At 29.8% G+C, this 22738-nt stretch overlaps 1 long non-coding RNA gene across 1 annotated transcript; it reads left to right on the forward strand.

The window, feature by feature from the left end:
- Nucleotides 1-18781: 18781 nt before the first annotated feature.
- LOC123545549 (uncharacterized) lies at nucleotides 18782-21093 on the forward strand. The gene is made up of 3 exons (XR_006685382.2): nucleotides 18782-18967; nucleotides 19376-19475; nucleotides 19815-21093. It is a non-coding gene; the product is annotated as an uncharacterized LOC123545549 (long non-coding RNA).
- Nucleotides 21094-22738: the final 1645 nt, after the last annotated feature.

The following is a 22738-nucleotide window of genomic DNA, read 5'->3' on the forward strand; positions in this document are numbered from 1 at the left end:
ACATGCACGAATGAACATCATAATATTACGTTTCTTGAAATCATTCAACCGTAGGATTATATTATAATCACAATGCACGAATGAACATCATACTATTTCATATTGTCAAAATTATTCAACTGTAGGATTATATTATAATCAAATGCATGAATGAACACATTGAAAAGTAGTATGAAATATAACGCTTATGATACATTTTGTTAGTAGTAAAGAATATTACATTCTTGGTACATTTTAATACATTTAATACATTTTAACTCATTTTATTAAAATAATTTATAATTGTTTGTTCATTTACTCTTTGATTGTTAACTTTTAGTATTTTATACAATAAATCATACAACGGTATTTTATCTTGTAACATTTTTATGAAAAATAAACAATAATAACCACAGAGTGTACTTGTTTTGTCTTGATATTGTATGTTGTTATACTTGACCCCAGGTATATAATTAATTACTTCCTTTGGTGGAGGAAGTCCAAATGGATCGAAGTACAAAGTATTCAAGTAACAAACCCAATGTGTTCCAGGTCCAGCAAAGTCATCTAAATTGATTATTCCACACTCGTCCTTTGCTTTTGATTTTAATAAATTTAATAAATTATTTCTACTAAATACACCCCTAAAGTTTTTAATTTTAATTGTTTTACCCATTGTTCAATTTCAAAGTTAGAAATTGGTTTGTTTATAAATTTTATTTTTTTTTTTACTATAGGAATTCGTCTGTAAGGTCTCCGTTGCGAATCAATCTGTAGACCAAAACCTTTGGTTCCTGGGGAATTTATAATTCCACCCTGACCATGTCCCTTACCACTTAACAAAGATGTAATCAAAGGTATCCCTAGACTAGCAGCCAACATACCTAAAAAGCCGCCATTTTGTTTTTGTTTTTGTGTTAATTTAATCACTCCAGATCCTACTAGTTGCTTTCTTTGATTAGGTATAAGATATGGTGATATCATATTTCTCTTATCATTAGCTACTGAAATTCTTCCTCCTGGGAGAAGAGAGGACCCATTGGGTCCGATCATACCATTCCCAAGTAACTTACTAACACCAGTACTGGCCAGCCCAGAGAGGGCCCCGATGACTAGAGGGGCTAATATTTTTGGAGCTATTTTTGCTGCCATTGGAAGAATTGTTTTTCCTAACAAACCAGCCAAAGCTCCTAAAAATCCACCATTTTGACCTTGACTGGACATTTGTTTTTTTGAAATTTTAATTTCTAATCCCTTCTTATTTGCAACAGCTTTTTTAATTTGATTAATTTGTGTTTTTGTTAAAAGTAAAGGAAAGTTTCTATGTAATTGTTCATGTTTTAATCTAAAAGTATGTGGAATTTTATTATTATAAGCTTGTGCTAAATTTTTCTTTTGTCCATCTGTAAGGTTAACTTTATATTCAATATAATTTGATACCATTATATATAATCTATATTTATTTTATTTAAACAATAACAAGTTCATTTCCAATAGTATTTATTTCAACTGTTTCCTCATATAATACAATTGCGTAAATACGATATCTTGCAGTGGGAAGTGTAGTTAACTTAATTGTTAATGTAATCTGCTTAGGATCTTCTGTTATTACTTCCTTTTATATTCCAAGTTAAAATGAACAAATCCATACAAACTCCGAAAATTAAATCTATTTAAGAGACTTCCAGTAGTTTTGTTATTTTGTTTATAATAATAATTAATTACATCATCATATATTCTTGATATACTTGTATATTCTGTTTCTGGATAAAAAACACCATTACCAACTTCAAGACGACAAAAACTCAAAGTACAATTATAATCATCATTTGCTGCATTAAGTTTAAATGTATCTAATAAATGTGGATTATGTTCTTGTGAATTACTTTTATCAGGTCGTTGTAAATAAACAAATACATGTTGTGGTTTTGTTACACCAGCCGTTATTCTAAAAGTTGTATAAATCTGTTGTGTATCAGTTGATTGCGTCATCATTTCCCGAAGGTATGACCATCTTGCTTTTGTAAATCTTTCAGAAATTAAATTAAGTCCAAATTCATTAAAAACCAAACGTGGAACCCATAGAATTAATTTTGTTACAATTACCCTACCTGGATCAGCAGCATTAGCTCTAAAAATTAATTCATCATCATCTGTCAGCTGCAGTGTTATTTGAATTTGACTTGGAGGTAAAATATTAGTTTCTAAACCCTGAAAAAATGAATAATTATTTAATGGAATTTTAGTATTTACCTCAGCACCACCTTGGATTAATCCTTTTCTAAAAGCAAAACCTGAATTATCAGCAGTAGTAGCAGTAGCAGTAGTATCTAAATAGATAAATTCATTTGTTCCAGTTGATTTTGCATAATCCTCAGACAATTCAACCAAACTCTTTACATTTACTACCTTATATAAATTATTACAATCATAAACAATTTTTCCATTTTGTTTAACCACTAACTGATCAATTAATGAAGCTGCATTATTAATTAGAGCAATTTGATCTCCGCCAGCATAATTATTACCATTAGCAAGCTTATTTACTTTAAAACTTACTTCAAAATAACCATTAAACCAATCAAAATATGAACTTCTATCATTAATTGTAAAGTGATATCCGTTTTTTTGTTGCTTAACATTATTTCCCAAGACAGATATTAAAGCTGTATCTAGTTGAATAGGAGTTAATTCATATCTTTCACAATATTGTTTTGTTCTAAACATGTATATATTATATATTATTTTATTTTTTTATTAAAGTTAAAACTTTAGTTTTTATTAAAGTTAAAACTTTAGTTTTTATAAATTAATCTGTTAATACGTTTACGCGTCCCCGATCCTGACAATAATCTATTTAGTCTTATACTAATATCCTCCTCCTTCTTACTATTTTTACTGTTATTCTTTTCTTGTAATTCCTTAACAATTAAATCACCAACTGCCGGAGCAGGTTTCTTTTTAAGTTTTTCAACAGTTTTATTTACAGCTAAATTTCCAACTTCTGTTCCAACCTTTTTTGTTCCACTTTCTAGTGCTGCTTTTCCTGCTGTTTCCAAAGCTTTTTTTCCAGCTGTGCTAATTGAAGATGCAACTCCGCTTGAAAACAATTTAGTTAAAGTGTCAAAGATACCTGTTCCGTGTATGATTTCTTCTTCGGTCTGAGCATCAACATAAATAAATATTCCTTTATTTTTGTCATAAACTTTTTTGTACATTATATAAAACTAAAATTTATAATTTCATATTTCTTTTATAATTAGTGTAAAACTTGTTTCAACCCCATTAAAATTAATTATTCTACCAAATACATCTGTAATATATATTCTAATTGAATTTATAATATATTTATTAATTTCAGAATATCCAACTCTTTGTGGTTCTTTTGTAAATGGATAAGCTCTTGTTAAATCTGCAGTACTTAAAGCATAAATAATATCACTGAAATTACCATCTACAAGTGAATTATCAATAAGATCACAATGAATGTAAATTGTATCCACAGAGTTAGTTATATTTGGTTTTGTAGTTCCCCATTCAGTATTGTTTAAAGCTTTTTTCTTAAATCCAAGCAATGTATGAAAATTTGACATTCTTAAATCCAACATAAAATTATCATGAATTGAAATCAAAATCTTAAAACTACTTAAATCAAATTCCAAACTTATTGGAGCAATGTCTGATTTATCAAATTCATAATCACCATTACTTATTAATTTTTCCCTAATATAATTATTAATATCTGTGTAACTGTAAGAACCATTTGTAAATATGATATCTTTCCAATCCTTACCATTATTATAACGAATTCTTTTATTATCATATTCATCACTAATATTATGCCAAGAGTAGGTCATAGTGTTAATACTATCCAAACCAACAACATAAGTTTTATTTTTATCTAAAATTAAAGAACGACTAAATCTGATTGTAAAATCACTCGGAGTATTTTTATTATCTTTAACTGTTTCAGAACTTAATACTATTTTTTGTTCCATTTATATATTCAAGAAAAATATTTTTTATATAACATTTCATGTTGTTCTGGTAAAAGTGAATTCATTTTTAATAATTGATCTACTACCCTAATACCTTCATTTTTAGTTCTTCATTATTATTTCCAGCATTAATTGAACCACAGATTAACTCCCACTCATTAACCAATTCTTCTGGATTACATGGACAAACGTCATAACCTTGTCCTCTAATTACTTTTTTAAATTTCATAGATCTTTTATTGATAGGTAATCCTGACTTTTCTGTTAATTCTTTGAATATTTTTCTAGAATGAATTGAATGTTTTTTATTATTATTATATCTTTTATTAATCAAATCAATCAAATCATTATCTACTTTAGTGTTAATTACTTCTTTTCCAGTTCTTTGATCCTTAGCAATTAATTTGTTTTGACTATAAAGTTTATTTAAATTAATAATTAAATTACCATAATGTCCATTTGGTGAAACTTTATACGGATTATGATATCTTATTCCTTTTCCCATATATTTTCCTTGTTTTAGAATATCATTGATTACTTCTCTATATTTTTTATAGTTATCCGACTTAGCTATAATTGCTTCCTGTTGCTTTAAATCAAGATCTGTGGGATTTTTCATTCTGGTTATTGCACCAGATTCATTACCCATTTTTTTTATTTTCTTTGTTACCTTTTCTATGATATCCTCTACTTCTCTTCTTCCCTAGTCATTTTTTCATCAGGATTTTCAGATTCAGTGTGAAAAAATTCAAACACTTCTTGCGGCGTCCAATATTGTTTTACATCTAAAAGATCTAAATCAATTTCTTTATTTAATACCTCCGGATCAAATTCTTTTGGTCTTGCTCCCAACTCTTCTTCTTCTGATTCTTCAGTTGTATCATCAGTTGTTTCAGTTATTCACATCTTTTTTCTTCCATAATCTTCTAATCTCTTAAGTTCATCTTGAGGAACCCATCCAGCAGATTCATCTCCGCAATCTATCGGTGTGGAAGTTGGTTTTAAAGCTTGTTGCCTTTTAGATTCATCTTGCATTCCTTTAGTTAATTCAGCAATACCTTGTGTCAGATCTTCTGATATACTTTTTGGAAGTAACGCTAATTGCTCCTTAATTCCAGGTAATGCTTTTAACTGACTTGATAATTGTTCTTTTTGACTTTCTGTTTTTTCAGTAGTTGGCTTATAAATTTCAGTATACATGTCCCGATTTGTAGCTTTTTTGATTTTTTCTCTCATTATTTCTTCTCTAAGAGCTCTCATCTTTTGCCCGACCAAGTTTTTTCTTATTCTTATTTCATTAAGTTTTGACTGCATTTATATAATAATGTAAGATAATGTAAGATAATGTAAAATAATGTAAGATAATGTAAGATAATGTAAAATAATGTAAGATAATGTAAGATAATGTATTATTATATATAAATGGAAATTCCAAATTATGATACAAAAAGTGATAAATCCAATAACTTTAAACAACGTTTTCCTTTGATGCCGGATTCATGTTTTAGAATGTTAATATGTGGATCTTCTGGATCTGGAAAAACAAATACATTAATGCATATACTCCGAAAACCTCTTATATATTATGATAAATTATACTTATATGCTAAAAACCTAGAACAATCTAAATATCAAGATTTAATTAACCAATTAAGTCAAATTGCAAAAAAAATTAAAGTAGATCCAAATGAAATACTTGAATATTCGGCTGATCCTAACCAAATTGAACCTTGTGAGAATCTTGAATCAGAAAAAACAAAAAGTAGTAATATTTGATGATTTTGTATGTGAAGATAAAAAAGTTCAAAATGAAATAACAAAATACTTTACGTCACAAAAACTGTTGTGTTATTTATTTAAGTCAGTCTTACTATAAAACACCAAAAGATATTCGAATTAACTGTTCACATTATATTTTATTTGAAAGTCCAGGTAAACGAGAAAATGATATGATTTGTAATGAACAAAATATTAACCCTAACTCTTTTGCTAATGCAACAAATCAAAAATATGATTTCTTATATATTGACAAACCAAGGAAGTGTTTTAGAAAAAACTTTACTGGTAATATAAATAATTATATAATGGGAGTTTTAATAATATAGAACAAATAAGTGAACCTGACAGTATAAGTAAAGTTAAATTGATATTGATTTAAGTGATTATGCTACTAAAAAACCATTCAAAAAATTTAAAAAGGAAACGGAATCGTATCTTCACAAAAATAAGGAACTTGATAACACAATGAACAAAGCATTAGATATGGGAGGTAATGAAATAATCAACCTAGGAGATCCAGATAAACCAAAGGATGCAGTTTCAAGACGATTTATGTTTAAAAAAGTTCAAAGTGTAATAGATAACTATAATCTTGAAGACATCAAATCTATAAAACAGACATTAGAAGAAGAAGTAAAGAATATTGAAGAATAAAAAAAAGATTTTAAAAAGAATTCATTATTAATAGTTCAATTACAAGGTAAAATTGAAGAAGAAATGAAAGCTATGGTTGATTCTATTAAAGAACTTGAAGAGAAATCTGATTTGACAGACGAAAACATAAAAGAAGTATTTCGAGTTAATTTAAACATTTTATTCACTCAAATTCAAGAATTAAAAGATAGTATGATTAAACATGAAGAACTAAAAGACAAGATTATTGAAGCTGAGAAAAAGTTACAAAATATGTATCAGTTAGAAATCAGAACAGAAATAAATAAACTAAATACTGAAACTGAAAATAAGCATAAAGATTTATTAGAATTAATTTCAAATAAACTTGCAGAATATAAATCTGAACTGGAAAAGGCAGCTTCACAAAGAGGTGATGATCATGACACAGCATTAGATAACCTTAAAAAAGAGCTCAGTTCTAAAATAGATGACTTTAAAAAACAAATTCGAGTTTGGATTAGTACTGTTGACAACCGTCATAATTTAAAGTATGCAGACTTAAGTAATATTACAAAAAAATTACAAGAAGATATTAATGAATTTAATGCTAAAGTTGAAAAACATAAAAATGAACTGGACTTTGTAGTTGAAAAATCAGTTAAACAAGGAGAATCAATCACTGCTAATGCTAAAGCAATTAACACAATTAATGATCAGCTAGAAAATTTTAAGAAACAACTTCGGAACTTGATTAGTACTGTTGACACACGCCACAATTTAAAGTACGCGGAATTAAGTACACTTACAGGTTTATTACAAAAAGATATTAATGAATTTAAAGATAAATTTAATGATAAAATTAAAAAAATAATAAATGATCTGGACTCTGTAGTTGAAATATCAACTAAACAAGGAGAATCAATTACTGCTAATACTCAAGAAATTTCTACTAATACCCAAGGAATTACAAAAGTAAAAAAATGTTTTTCTAAAACAAGAAACACAATTAGCTAGAACAAAAGGTGTTGTTGACAATTTATCTGCTTCTGAAGTTGCTAAAAAACAAAACGACTTGATGATTTAGCTGAAATAATTCTTCAACTTAAAAAGAAAGACAAAAAATAGAAAAAAGGTTAGAGGAAGTGGGACATGAAGTGTTTCTCTTCGAATACTATAATAACAGTTTTTATGATTACATAAAAATGAAAAAGTATTTTAACCGTCATGGTGCCTGGATATATTCAACATATGAAAATCTGATCGGTCTGAACTATTTAAATGCATTTGAATTAAAACCTGGAATTATTGTAGATTATAAAGATTTTATACAAATAAACCAAAAACATAAAATAGTTGTACCAGATGTGCTTTTGAGGGGTGTGTTTGTGGTCGAAAAAACCGGAATTTATATAATAAATATTAGGATTTTATTAACGGGTTCGAGTCCTATAGGTGAACCGTATAAACCGACTAAAAGCCCAATATCACATTTTATATTTAGGTGGTGGAATAATGATGATGATCTAATTTTTAGTACAATTATCAATACTGTAAATGTAGCAGCTGAGGACTATGACACTGATCAGTTAATATCTATGTATAAGAAAAAAATTAAAATTTATTTAACACAAGGGACAATGTTTGACATTCATCCTTATAACGATTCAACATCTACAGAAGTAACATTTACGCTTATGAAGGACAGTTACATCAGATTCTACATATCGGATGAACATATATTTAATGAACCTGAATTCGTAAACAAACTTTTAAGTTAAAAACTTTAATTAAAACTTTAATTAATTACTGTGTTTTTATTTAACTGGAATAATTAATATAATGGGAATATTTAATAATATAAATGAAAAAGTAAATAAAATAGAAAGACAATTAATAAGAAAACCTCCATTGTTTTTAACATGTTATACCCAAGATACTGATAGTGGATTATTTCAATGGAAAACTGTAAATGCTAGTCCTGGTTTAGTTCAAAATGGCAATAATGTAAGAATTAGTTTTAATTGCATTTTAATTATTCTTGTTGATGCAATTAAATTAGATAAAGGAGAAGCTAAATTACAACTAAAAAATAAAGAAAATGTAATTCTCAAAGTTACAATGTAAAAAATAACAGAAAAAAATGAATCTATTCTATTAATTATGCTAATAAATTTAAAATAAATGATGTTATTTTCTATTAATTCTTTAAATGTTAAGAATATTCAGTTAACAATTTATGGTTCTGTAATTTAAGAGTTAATTTAAGAGGTAATTTAAGAATAAGCTAATGTATTAATACCATTATCAAGAATATATCTTTTATCGTCATAACATGATAAAGATGTTTTATTTATAACATAACTGGAAAGATTGTGTTTATCAGAACGAATAACTTTAAAGGTGTGATTAGTTTGGGTTGAATTAAACAAACTATCTTTATAATTTTTATGAACTATTGTTTTCTTAACAACAAGTTTTTTAATTCCTTTACATTTTTTAATATTAACTTCGTTTTCTAATAAATATGAATACATTTTAATTCTTAATCCAACAAATTCAACAATGGGAATGCCGGCAGCTTCGTCTTTAAATTTTCCAATTACTTTTTATTATTGTCGAAATTAAATTTTGAGTTGTTATCGTAATCACTATTATCAAATAAATCTTTGTCCTTATAAAAATCCTCATATGCATCTTTGGTTTTTATTTCATAACATAATGAATCAGTCTCAGTGAATAGTAATTTACAATTACCCTCGTACTTTTCCTTAATGTAATTATAATGAAAATCATACATTAAATATTTTGATAAATCTAAAATGCACATTCCAACATAACAAGGTCTGTTTAATAACAAACTTTCTTTTATTCTATGAATTCCAAACAAATTCTTGTTAAACATCGTTGAACTAACAAATGAAGGTTTGGCTATATATTTTAATAAAAGGTTTTCATCATGAGTTAATTTAATATTAATCCTCTTGCGTAAATTCTCCATCGTCTAACCGAATACAGAGTTGTTCATTAACTTAAAAAAGTCCTTTTCAAATGAAGTTGTTTTTTGCTTTAGATCTTTTTTTGAGTATTAAAATCAATATATTTTTTTAACCAAGGACTTTCGTCAAAAGTTAATATTTTGTGTATTTTTGTTACTTTTAACCCTAATTGTGTATATAGTTCAAGATTTTTATAATGAACTACATAATTTTGTTTTTTCATTAAAGTTGGAACTAATTTTTTACATTACTTTTTCCTATTTCAAATTTTGTTTTAATATTTTTACTATAATTGGATAGCCATTCGTCTGGTATTTTAATTTTTTCAGGAGCTAAAGGATAATCGTAGTGGGTTTTATGTAATTCTTTTGGATATTTAAGATCACATTCAACTATAAAGTTAGTTTTACCTTTTGCAATTAATTTCTTGAATTGTTTTTCAGATATAAATTTAAAGTTTCCAGAGGGTAAAGGTTGACACATAGCCCAACCGTAAAGGTTATTGGCATCGAGGTACATAATGTATTTGCTGTCAAGTTTAGGATCATAATCTTTCATATATTTATTGTTTGCTTTACTGTATCTGTTTGAAATATAACTTATTCCTCCTCTCAGTCCTTTTTCAATAAAAAGATACATATCAATATCAGTTATTAAATCTAATTTAATTCCAGTCATTTTTAACATTGCATCCCAAGCTAAACCAGGGCTACTAAAATAATGACAAGGATCTAATTTGTAGTACTCCAAACATAATTTTCTAAAATTTTCGAATACATCAGCTAAAAGTAATACGTCAGTTTTTAAATATAGATCATGATATTCTCCCATTGTTTTAATTTTAAATTGATTCCAAACGTTTTTAGCATGTTCATATTCGTTGTCAGATATGTGTGTTTCATTTAAAATTGAATAAAAATCTTCTTTAGAAGGTAATTTTGTTTCTTTGAATTTTTTAAATGAATCCATGTAATCATATGGATAAACACCTTTTGTCTTTAATAATTCTATATTTTTATCAAATTCAGTTGAAGTGTATTCAAATTCTGGAATATTTTTTACTAAGTTATCCAATGATTGAGACATAAACTGGAATGAATCAATAAAGATCAAGTCGGAAATCATAAATGCCATATATCTTTCCATATTGTTAGGAATAACATTAATTTCTTTTTTGAATTTTCCTATTTGCTGCATAATAAAATGACCGTCATAACCTCTTAAATTATGAAAAATAACAGGAATTTTGCGTGTTAGTCTAAAATTAATATTACATTCTGAGTGAGCACTTCCTCTTAATTTTCCTGTTATATGACAATGATCCCGGACCTTTGGTCCGTTTGGAAAACTTTGTTTTTCATCACGTACTGGCACTTCACCTTCTATATATTCTTTTTCACAGATATGACAAAACTTTTGTTTTTTAAATTCACTTTCATCTTTTTTAGACATTCTCAAATCTTTGTTAAAATGTTCTTTAAATATTTCTTTACAATATTCCTCTTCCTCAAGCATTTTTTCTATAAACTTATAAACTGCATTAGGATCTCTATAAATCTGGGTTGGTTTAGTATAACTGTTATCATAACAACAAACAACTTTATAGCCGTAACCACAATCTATATGATTTTGATATGGTTCAGTAAATGAAGATTCAGTTGATGGTAAAGCAGTTAAAACTTTTTTAGTTATTGATTCAAAATCAGCATAAATTACAAAAGGTACTGCTAAACCTTTATGATAATTTTTAAATTGTACTTTACTTCCCTCTTTTGGCATTTTTACACCTTGGGTACCATTAATAGCTAAACAATTTGGAATATGTTCATTTAATATTCTTTCTTGAGTAAAATGTTGCAGACAGCTTTTACAGAAGTGTTTTTTATGTTGATATTTTGTTTTTTGAAACATTAATCTATTAAAGTCTTTTATCCAAACATAATGTTGGACTACAGTGGCTTTAGCCCTCTTACAGTCATCATCAGTTATTTTATTATTAGTAATTAGCAACATGTCACAGTGTTCTTCGTATTGATATTTTGATATGTACAATGGATAAATTCCCGTAGGTTCTTCATAACCAAATATATTAAATGATATTTCATTTAAAACTTCTATTTTAGGTATTTGATTTAATGTAACAGGAAACTTTATTCTTTATAATTAAGTTTTTCTATATGTTTTTTTATAATTTGAAACTCAGAATGTTTTGTTACAGGAAATTTGTAAGCTAAATCACACCATCTATTTATCATCATTCTTTATATTTATTAATCCTTTCATTGGATGTTGTAATGGTTTTGGTAATTCTAAATAACTTGAAGCAGCCCAATGACTATACTTATATCTATTTATACAATGAGCATCAACTGACTGTGTTCTCCAGCTGCTTCCTTCAGAAATCCAATTACCAATTCTATTTATTATTTCATCAAAAGCTTGACGTAAAGTGTTTTTTATTTCGTTTGTGTTAATAATTTCTAAAGCCTTTGATTGAAAATAAGCCGATTTATATATTGTATCAGTTTTATCCATTTTTGCAAAAGTTATCTTTAAAACAACGTTTATTTTTATACTTTTTAAAGTTTTAAGTTCAGATTTTAGTATTTCATAAGAGTCGTTTATAGTTAAATATAATTGATTCTTTGGATCTTGTCTATATTCAACTTTAATTTCAAATTTGTTATAATATTGATTTTTTGATCTCTCGATTTCCATCTATATATTATATTTAGAAAATAAAATTCGTTAAGCAAAAAAAGGATTAGAAAAAATAATAAAATAAATAAAATTTAAGAAGAAATAAAATATTTAAATTTATATCTTTTTCCATTAGTTTTTGATATTCCACTTTTTACTGTGTTTTTCCCTTCGCAGCACATTTTTTTTTAATCCAGAATTAATATCAAGGTCTTTAAATGCTGCGTAAGTGCTTCTATATATTTTTTCTTCATTAGTGTCACAATCGGTTGCAATAACTTTTTTAGGGTTGTTTCGATGATTATTTGGTCTGGGACAATCACATAATCTTTCAGCATTTTCTTCTTCAGTTAATAGACAACCACAGTCCCATTCAAATCAATTATTTTTTAAAAGATAAGGATCTATAACATTTTGTAATTTATCAATAACGTGATTTTTATACTCATCGCTAACTATTTGATCAAGTTTTGATTTAATAACATTTCTTCTTTTAAGAACTTTCTTATATTAATTTTTGTCTGGATTCATTATTTCTCCTAAAGTGCTAGATTATTTAGGCATAATCATTCTATCTACCTTTCTATTAACCATCTATATATAATATACTTATAGAAAAAAATCTTTAAAAAACACACGTAAAATTAAATACAGCTCTTCTTCTTTTTTACTTTTATATCCGTTCAGTTTAAATTCCTTCATATACGTTTCAAAAGGCATTGAATATTTTTTCTTTCTGCATTTCTAATAGTATTGTAAAAATTTCCTGAATAACTTTTTCTCTTCTTTTTTATTTACTTTTCCAATCCGTGCTTTTGTTATTAGTTGTTTTATTTTGTGATGATGTGCTTTTAAAATAAATTTCTTGTCGTCAAGTTTTAGTCTATTAGTAAATATGGTAATTACTGAAGGAACAGCGCCAGCAACTGCTACAAATATAGGAATAGCTGGAACAAGTGCTAATGCAGCTGAACAACCAAAGATACCTGCTGTAATATATAATCCGGTACTTACTCTTCCACAAAATTTATAACTTTTTCTGTAAGCAGCAGCTAGTTTAGTTAAGTGAATGATTAACTGATCTATTGTTTCTATTCCATTATTAGAAATTAGATTTTTATGACTCATTTATATAATTAATATTATTAATATTTTTTAAATTAAATTTCTTCCAATTCACTAAATGGTACCCAACTATTAAATTTTTGATTGTAACCTTTCCATTTTACTAAAGCTTGTTTTTTCTTATAGTCTCGTCTGATAACTTTTTCTATTCTAAAAACCTCTTGTGTAGTAGGTAAAAGTTCTTGTTCATAAAATGAACCTTGAATTATTTCATCATTTAAATCTTTAATAGTGTATGTCCTGGGATTTGTATTATTAATTTTATAAATTATAAATATCTCCTCTGTCCAGTTTGGAGTATATCCTTTTTCAAAATGTCTTTTAAGTTTGCTTAAGCGAACTCGATCACCAATTTTAAATTTTGCTTTACTCTTTGGTATCTTTAAATTACCATATAAATTAAAGTAAACAGTACCTTTATTTAAGCTTTTACTGGCTTCGGTTGGTGTCATTTTTATACTAGAATGTTTTGTTTTGTTATATTTATCAACCATATCCTGCAAATTATCTAAATAAGTATAAGTATTATTTGCTGTAAAATATTTCCACATTATTCTCTTTAAACTTCTATTAAATCTTTCTATTACTACAGCCTTTCCTTCATTAAATGTATGGTACATGTTAATTTTATTTTTATTTAAAAATGATTCAAACTTTTTATTATAAAATTCTTTTCCTTCATCTACCCATAAATTTGTTGGTGTTCTACCTTCTGAAATTATTTTTTCAAATGCTTCTGTAACAGATTCTCCAGTTTTATTCTTTAATGGAATAACCCAAGCATATTTACTAAATATATCAATAACGGTTAACAAGTACTTTACTCCTTTATTATATTTTGAAAAAGCTTGCATGTCAACTAAATCAACTGACCAAGTATCATCAATGTCATGGACAATCACTCTTCGTTTCCTAAATTTTCTTTTAATTGGTTTGTGTAATTCTTCTGCTAATTCATCGCTCCATGTGATTCCGGGGGTATACTCTACCCCCTTTTCCCGTTTTTTTACTTTTGTCCCAGCCCAAGTTTGTATTTCGTTTTAATTATAGGTTTCACAACTAAATGTTTTGCAATCTTTTCTCCAAATGTTTTTGATTTAGTGTTATTTAAGTCGGAAAGCATCTGTTTGTCACATTTGGCCTTATCAATGCCGTTGTCATAGCAAAGGTCATGGGTCTAACATGTCCATCTAGTTCATTGACAGGGGGCCCATTATCTATGGGGTTTCCCGGCCCACAATAGTTATATCCTGGAATTGTTAACCCCTTTTTAGGTAATAAAGGTAACATTGCTTTATGGATATCTAAATTACCCCCTGTACTTTTAACAAACTTTGATTTCAATCTTCCACAAGACGAACAGGTAGCCATTATCATTTTTCTCCCGTTTTTTGTTGTAACATAATGAGGATTTATATTATCAGTAAATCTTCTTTCTTTCAAACAATATATTTTATTCTGTAAACTCATTTATATTATATGTATTTAAATTTAATAGAACACTTATATTAAATCAGCTGTAAAACGTTTTATAACAGAACACTTATATTAAATCAGCTGTAAAACGTAAAGCAAAGTATCAAATGTAAATCAAACAAAACAGGGAAGTTTAAAGAAAAGCGGTATTCATTCATAAAGTCAGCCGATAGTAAAACGACACCGGTGTCGTAAAAACTTTCATTCATAAAGTTAACCGATGCGTTTACTTTGTATAAGTGTATTGGACTTTTAAGCGTGTGACATACTCAAACGGTAAAATGATTTTATATGTCTAATAATGTACTTACTAATTAAAAATAAAATTCAAATACCTTACATTTTATTAATGAAATTAATCTGCCAAATTTCTGCCAAAAGTTTGCCAAGTTGGCAGACACTGCCACATTGTTGCCACTTGGCAGAAAAATGGCAGGCTTTTGATTTGTTGAATTTGTGGTTTCCTACATAACCATTTTCAGAAAATATGTCAGTTATTTATAACCGGGTTTTCCGAAAGTATGAAAAAAAAACAAAAGTAAGGTTACCAATCACGAGGAAGTTTAAACGAAATTGTACTACAAATGTAAACATATCGGTTTTATGAATGAAAATAAATCCAATAAAATGTGACACCTGTAAATTTTTCTTCCGGGTTTTAAACTTTGTGCACTTACAAAATAGAAACAAGAGGTTAAGTGAGGTTAAACTGACCCTGTTTTCGTGGTAGGATTTTGACAAATATTTGGTGGAAGTGTTTAATCATATTTTATTATAGGTTTTCATATAGTACTATGAAAACTTATTTATTTTTTGTTTTTTAATTGTTTGACTTTGGGTTTTTTAGAAGTGGTCAAAAGGTTAAATAAGGTCAGATTGGCTCAAAACCATCAATATATTCACTACTTTCAACTCATTTAGATTTGAAGATTGAATACTGCTTAAGCCGGTGATAGGGGGCATGGGCAGTGTTGCATTTTTCCATAACTGCTCATGAACAGACTCAGTCAAACTGAGTCTGCAATTTTCACTGTTTGTTAAAATTGTTTTGTTCTCGGTGCTTCCAAGGGATCTACTTTTCAGATAATATATTTATATTTTTAACTATATAAGTATTAAATCAAAGCTTCAGATAAGCTGCGTACTTATGAAAATAAATTTTCAGAAAACCTGATTGAATTGATAAAATTAACACAAGGATGTGTCTAGCCGTCCGGGTTACCGAATGCCTTGTCTGAGATTTAGCCGATCTTCAAGGATTTTCTAACCATCCGGTAATAGATTTCCTAATGAATAAGTAATGATAGCCGTTATTTACTGAAAAAATATAGATGTCGATACTCGTCTGCAAACAAAACTTTGTGTGAATACATACTACAGATTTACTTTTAATCGTGCATGTAGATATGAAGACTTGCATGTCAATACTAAGTTCATATTATAAGCTCATTCTAGCGTGAAAGCTAAGTCAGGTTTCTTTGTAAATCTTCAGGCCTTTTTACATGGAGAGGTGGCGAATACCTTAAATGGTATGATCCTCGTGCCAAATGGGACAGGAGAGGTCGTACAAATGCATGTAAATACTGAAACTTGCATGTCAGTTCTAGGTGCATCAAACATAGTAAACTAATTCAAGTCTGAAAGCTATCTCATGTTCCTTTGTCAATCCTCAGACCTGTTTACATGGAGAGGCGGCAAATACCTTAAATGGTTCGGTCCTCATGCCAGGTAGGACAGGAGAGGTGGTACAAAATGCATGTAGATACCAAGACTTGCAAAATGTTAATACCTAAGTACGTCATACATAGTAAAACCAATTCTAATCTTGAAGATATCTCGTGTTTCATTGTCAGTCCTCAAGCCTGTTTACATGGAGAGGTGGCGAATACCTTAATTGGTCCAATCCTCATGCCAGGTAGGACAGGAGAGGTGGTACAAATGCATGTAGATACCAAGATTTACATGTCACTACTTAGTATATCATTGTAAACTAATTCAAGTCTGAAAGCTACAGTAAAACCAATTCAAATCTGGAAGATATCTCGTGTTTCTTTGTTAATCCTCAGGCCTGTTTACATGGAGAGGTGGTGAATACCTTAATTGGTCCGATCCTCTTGCCAAGTAGGACAGGAGAGGTGGTACAAATGCATGTAGATACCAAGATGTGCATGTCACTACTTAGTATGTCATAGTAAACTAATTCAAGTCTGAATGCTATAGTAAAACCAATTCAAATCTGGAAGATATCTCGTGTTTCTTTGTCAATCCTCAGACCTGTTTGCATGGAGAGGTGGTGAATACCTTAATTGGTCCGATCCTCATGCCAAGTAGGACAGGAGAGGTGGTACAAATGCATGTAGATACCAAGATTTGCATGTCACTACTTAGTATGTCATAGTAAACTAATTCAAGTCTGAAAGCTACAGTAACACCAATTCAAATCTGGAAGATATCTCGTGTTTCTTTGTCAATCCTCAAGCCTGTTTACATGGAGAGGTGGCGAATACCTTAATTGGTCCGATCCTCATGCCAAGTAGGACAGGAGAGGTGGTACAAATGCATGTAGATACCAAGATTTGCATGTCACTACTTAGTATGTCATAGTAAACTAATTCAAGTCTGAAAGCTATAGTAAAACCAATTCAAATCTGGAAGACATCTCGTGTTTCTTTGTCAATCCTCAGACCTGTTTACATGGAGAGGTGGTGAATACCTTAATTGGTCCGATCCTCATGCCAAGTAGGACAGGAGAGGTGGTACAAATGCATGTAGATACCAAGATTTGCATGTCACTACTTAGTATGTCATAGTAAACTAATTCAAGTCTGAAAGCCATTACATGTTTCTTTTGTCAATCCTCGGGCCTGTTTACATGGAGAGATGGTGAATACAATGTACCTTAAATGGTATTATCCTTGTGCAAAGTAGGACTGAGAAGAGGTGGTACAAATGTATGTATGCCAAGACTTGCATGATGTAAATACTTAAGTACTACATAGAATATAGTAAAACTAATTAATTTATTTGGGTTTTACGGCACACCAACCCAGTATAGGTTAAAAAACAAATTCAATTCAAATCTGAAAGCTATCTCGTGTTTCTTTGTCAATCCTCAGACCTGTTTACATGGAGACGTGGCAAATACCTTAAATGGTTCGATCCTCATGCCAGGTAGGACAGGAGAGGTGGTACAAAAGCATATAGATACCAAGACTTGCAGGATGTAAATACCTAAGTTTGTCATACGTAGTAAAAACCAATTCAAATCTGAAAGATATCTCGTGTTTGTCAATCCTCAGGCCTGTTTACGTGGAGAGGTGGCAAATACCTTAAATGTTACGATCCTCATGCCAAGTAGGATAGGACAGGTGGTACAAAATGCATGTAAATACCAAGACTTGCATGATGTAAATAAAAGTATGTCATACATAGTAAAACCTATTCAAATCTGAAAGCTATCTCATGTTTCTTTGAAATTGTCAATCTTCAGGCCTGTTGACACGGAGACGGGAGAGGTGGCGAATACCTTAATTGGTACGATCCTCATGTCAAGTGAGACATGAGAGATGGTATAAATGCATGTAGATACCAAGCTTTGCATGATGTAAACTCTTAAGCACATCATACCTAGAGATCTAGTATCATGGCTATATATGGGAGTCACATCAGTCTGTCCATCTACAGTTATGTCTCCTAAACTGCCCTTTAAATTTTCAAATAATTTTACATGCACATCACCATCATGAGCCCAAGGAACACGTGCATTTACATGTAACTTTGACCTTCACCATCAAGTCAAGTCAATATTTATTTATTGTCGGTAGATAAAATACACCTTGACTTGAGATCCTTCTTAAAGTCAGTGTCTTCAGAAAATAAGCAATTTAGGTGCCATACGGTATGGAGGTATTCATCACCTTTAGTGATAGCTCTAGTTATTTAAATTTTAAAGATTTAATGACTGAAATTAAATCATTTGATACCATTAATGGCATAAAAAGTTTATTCAATGAGTACTGTCTTGTTCTTATAATGCGATCTACTTTTGTCAATACGATTGCTGTAGAACTGATTGGACCTACATATTTACAATAGTTTATCTGTTGTTCTGTTTCCTTTTTACAGTCCAAATATTATTGCTCATTCGGTAGCAAAGATGTTGACACCACATGTCGTCTGATGAGTTTTACCGGATCAAATAAGGTTTTGTCATTGTATTCCCTGAAAGGAATGAGAGGAGAAAAGAAACTGGAAGACCTGGCTATCTGCAGGCCGATGCTTGCTGCTGGTCAATATTGAGTAAGTTCTTTATACTGTTACTTGTAGTGTGGAGTAAATTTGTTTTTAACATGTCCAGAGAAAGAGGATAGGTAGCTTGGTCATTAAAAAAAAACATGTTTAGAATATTGATAACATAAATCATCATCATTGACAGGTATTTTTTGAGGACAATTCAGAAAAGAAAAAACTCAGCTGGGCCTCATATTCTTAAACCATTTTTCAGTCTCATTTGTTGTTTTATCTAAAACATCATAATCAATCGGGAATCCATTTAAATAGATGTTTTAAATCTCATTTGTTGTTTCATTAATAGAATATAAGATTTAAATTAACATACATGTGAGCATGGCGCCTAATGTGGATGCCTTTTTTGTGATAACAGCAATTTGATTACAACTTTTACACCACTGTAAAGATTTTTTTCAGATGCTCTTATGAAAACTCATAAGACAATAACAAAAAAAAGAAGCTGAGGATGCTGTTTTTAAAACATGTTCCATTCAAAAAAGGTGGATTGAAATTTAAGGTAGGCTTATAGATTCTATTGTTTTTCTATTGTTCAGTGTTGATGCTTTTTGGATAAGTCAGAAAATTTACAACATTAAAACAGCACTTGCTTTGAAGGGCAAACTGACTTAGGTTACAGTTAAATGTATCTAAAGATCAGTGTAACTTGAGCTCTTGATAATCTTCAGCTTTACTTCTTTATTTTTGGTGTTGCACTAAAAAGGCCAGCATAATTTGATTCAGGTTTTACTGCAGGATATAGAATGGTTGAACAGATCATTATATCATTGACATTGTTTTACACAAGTACTTAATATTAATGAATTATATTAAAACAAAACATTCAATATTATTACAGAAAGGTGTGACGGGTGCGGCTACTGCAGGCAGGGAGGATTTGACGGTCAGCCAGAGGATTTGGAGATATACTGTAATGTCTTTAATGTGGACTTGCGTGTGATTTAAGTTTTCACAAGGGTTTTAGTGTGTGTGAAAGTATGTCAGTTTTCAAAATTGAGCTATGACAATTTGCTCAAATTACATAACTCAAAGAACTTTGAAGCGGTCTTGTTGACGTCATGAGCTTTTGTTTAATACCAGTATTGGTGATATAGGCCCATGATTATATACTGTAGAAAGTGAACAAGTTCACTGCTCGATACAGATAATCATATGGCCTGATCTCTGAATGATATTTATGAACCAAAAGAAGGCATAAAATAAAAACTAAATTATTGATATTGTTAAACTAGATCTGGGCCTGTATTCATAAAGGATCTTTAATAGTAAAAAAAATATCTATAACTTAATACTCTTCAATTAAGTCAAAAACTTTTCACGCTCTTTAAATATTTCACAGCATGACTACAAACTTCTATATTATACCAAAGAAAAATAGATTGGCAACTTGAAAGGCGTATAGAGCAAATCTCACCAACATCACATGGCAACTGAATGAGATCTCCTTTTAGTAAGCATATTTGGTCACAATTGATCGTCAGCAAATGCTTTGAGATAAGAAAACTTGATCGTTCGTGTATTATGCTAATGGTACTTTTTGAATAATGTTATCAGTATTTTCTACACAGGAAAGCAATGAATTTTTGATTGGAAGTCTGAGAAATCAACAGTTGTTGTAAAATTGGCTCGATTCGGTTTATTACGCGCCAGTGTAACATTAAATACTGACCACGTTGAAAAGTGACCCCGTCAACATTTCAACATCAAAGTTTTATCAAAGGGTCATTTTTCAACGTTGAGAATTGACCCCGTCAACATTTCAACATTAAATTTTGATCAAAAGATCCTTTTTCAACGTTGAGAAATGGCCCCGCCAACATTTCAACATTAAATTTTGATCAATGGGGTCAATATTTAATGTTACACCGGCTATACCGACAGTTAAATACTTCAGTAAGCTACGGAATCCTGTTTCCGCCATCGACTTTTCGACTAGACAGAAACGCGAAAACTTGAAATTAAGCATCTAATTTATACTTTTCGTGCTATAAATTTACCGCGAAAAGTCGAAATCTTGAAGTTTTTGACCCGACAATTGTCGTGCAAACGTCAACTTTTCGACCTAGAATCAAGCGCGAAAAGTAGAAATTAAGAGAGCTAATTTCAACTTCTCGTGCTAAGATATTTCCTCGAAAAGTTGAAAAGTCAAATTTTGAAACGCGACAATTGTCGTGAAAATTTAACTTATCGACGAATTTGTGGGGCAAAAAGTATAAATTTAAATTTTTTAACTTCTACTTTTGGGCCCCTTTTTGGCCGAAATTTCGCGATATTACGCTTAAATTTCGATTTTCGTTGTGGGACAAATTTTGGGAGTGAGCATAACCTCACCGGTAGAGGTTTTTTGGGTAAAAAACTGTATACTAACCGTTTTTGAATGTCTTTGGAAGAAAAATTTGCATTTTTTTATGCAGAATCTACATACGGGGAAAATATTGGTACTTTTACCCCTGGAAAAGATGTCAGTATCAGGAAAGCTTAAATAGAAATTAGGCGCTGCCACCTGACGGGAAAACCAGTAAAACGGATTCTTTCTTCTTTCTGCATAAAGTGTTCCTTCTGATTTTTCATTTTTGGACTTTAAGCCTAGTGGTTTTGCTTTGTTATATTACATAACTTTTTAAACTGTTCATTCCCCCCTTCGGTACATACCACACTCGGTCCATGCCCCCTTTAAGATCATGCCTTTGCTCTCGTTTGTTTTTTAATACAAATTTCTAACCCAGGAATGACAGTTTTTTTTCGTTCATTTTTTTACAAATAGTTTTTAAAAAAGCCCAAAAATAAAACCAAAAAACCGCTAATCGCCTCAAGCAAAAAACATCACAAACTGTATGTTATTTTTACATTTTTTTGACTATCAAATACTATATGATAACCACAGTATATTTCTGTTTCAACATAATTAATGGTCCGATTTCCCTTCGTGAAGTCTAAAAAAAAACCTAAAAAGTGACTTTTTTTATCACAGATAAAGTCTGTAAGTTTTATGAAGTCGCTGTGAAAGTAAATGTATTTTATCGGGCGCCCGGAAGGAAAGCGCTTTTAAATATGAACGAGCAAACAAGGCCCTCATATGGACTTGTAAAAGCTTTTAAAAGTAAAAGGGAAGTCTCTACAAAAAAATCCCCAATATGGTATAGGTAGGTACCGGGGTGTAGGGGACTCGAGAAGGGTCAAAATCAAAAATAGTTCATTGTCAACTGAAAAATTCCCTTTAAATTTCAATAATTTTAAAAATAAAAAAAAATAGGACGGTACGAAAATGACGAAACTTGTTTTATCGGTAGGGTTGGCCAAGAAGCTGCCCACCCTGGGGCTCTGGAATTTCTCCCAAGGGGGATTTTGGGTGAGTAAAGTAGTGCTTGGGCTTTTAGGACTTTATTGACTGCTCTAACAAGTCAATTTTTGAGAATTTTCCTGAATTTGACCTTGACCTTACCCCCCGTTGACGGTACGAAACCCGGCTGGCCCCTTTCTCTGGGATTGGCTTGCCCCCTTTAAAAAATATCATGATTAAAATCAGAACAGGTTATGAAGATATGCTCCCAGACAAGGACCACCCGTATTTAATATATGAAGAAGATGTATATTTTCAGAAAAATGATACATTTGAGACGGTCCCCGACGAAAACCCTCGGGGGTAAAATTATACAAATTACGTTCCCTTTTGACAAAGTTAAAATTTTTTTTAAAAGTAATACCTTTAAAATCTTGTTTTTTGGAAAAATTCTACAATTTTTGAAATTTAAAGAAAAAAAA

Source organism: Mercenaria mercenaria, chromosome 1 (genome assembly GCF_021730395.1).
Source record: "Mercenaria mercenaria strain notata chromosome 1, MADL_Memer_1, whole genome shotgun sequence".
NCBI classification, from domain to species: domain Eukaryota; kingdom Metazoa; phylum Mollusca; class Bivalvia; order Venerida; family Veneridae; genus Mercenaria; species Mercenaria mercenaria.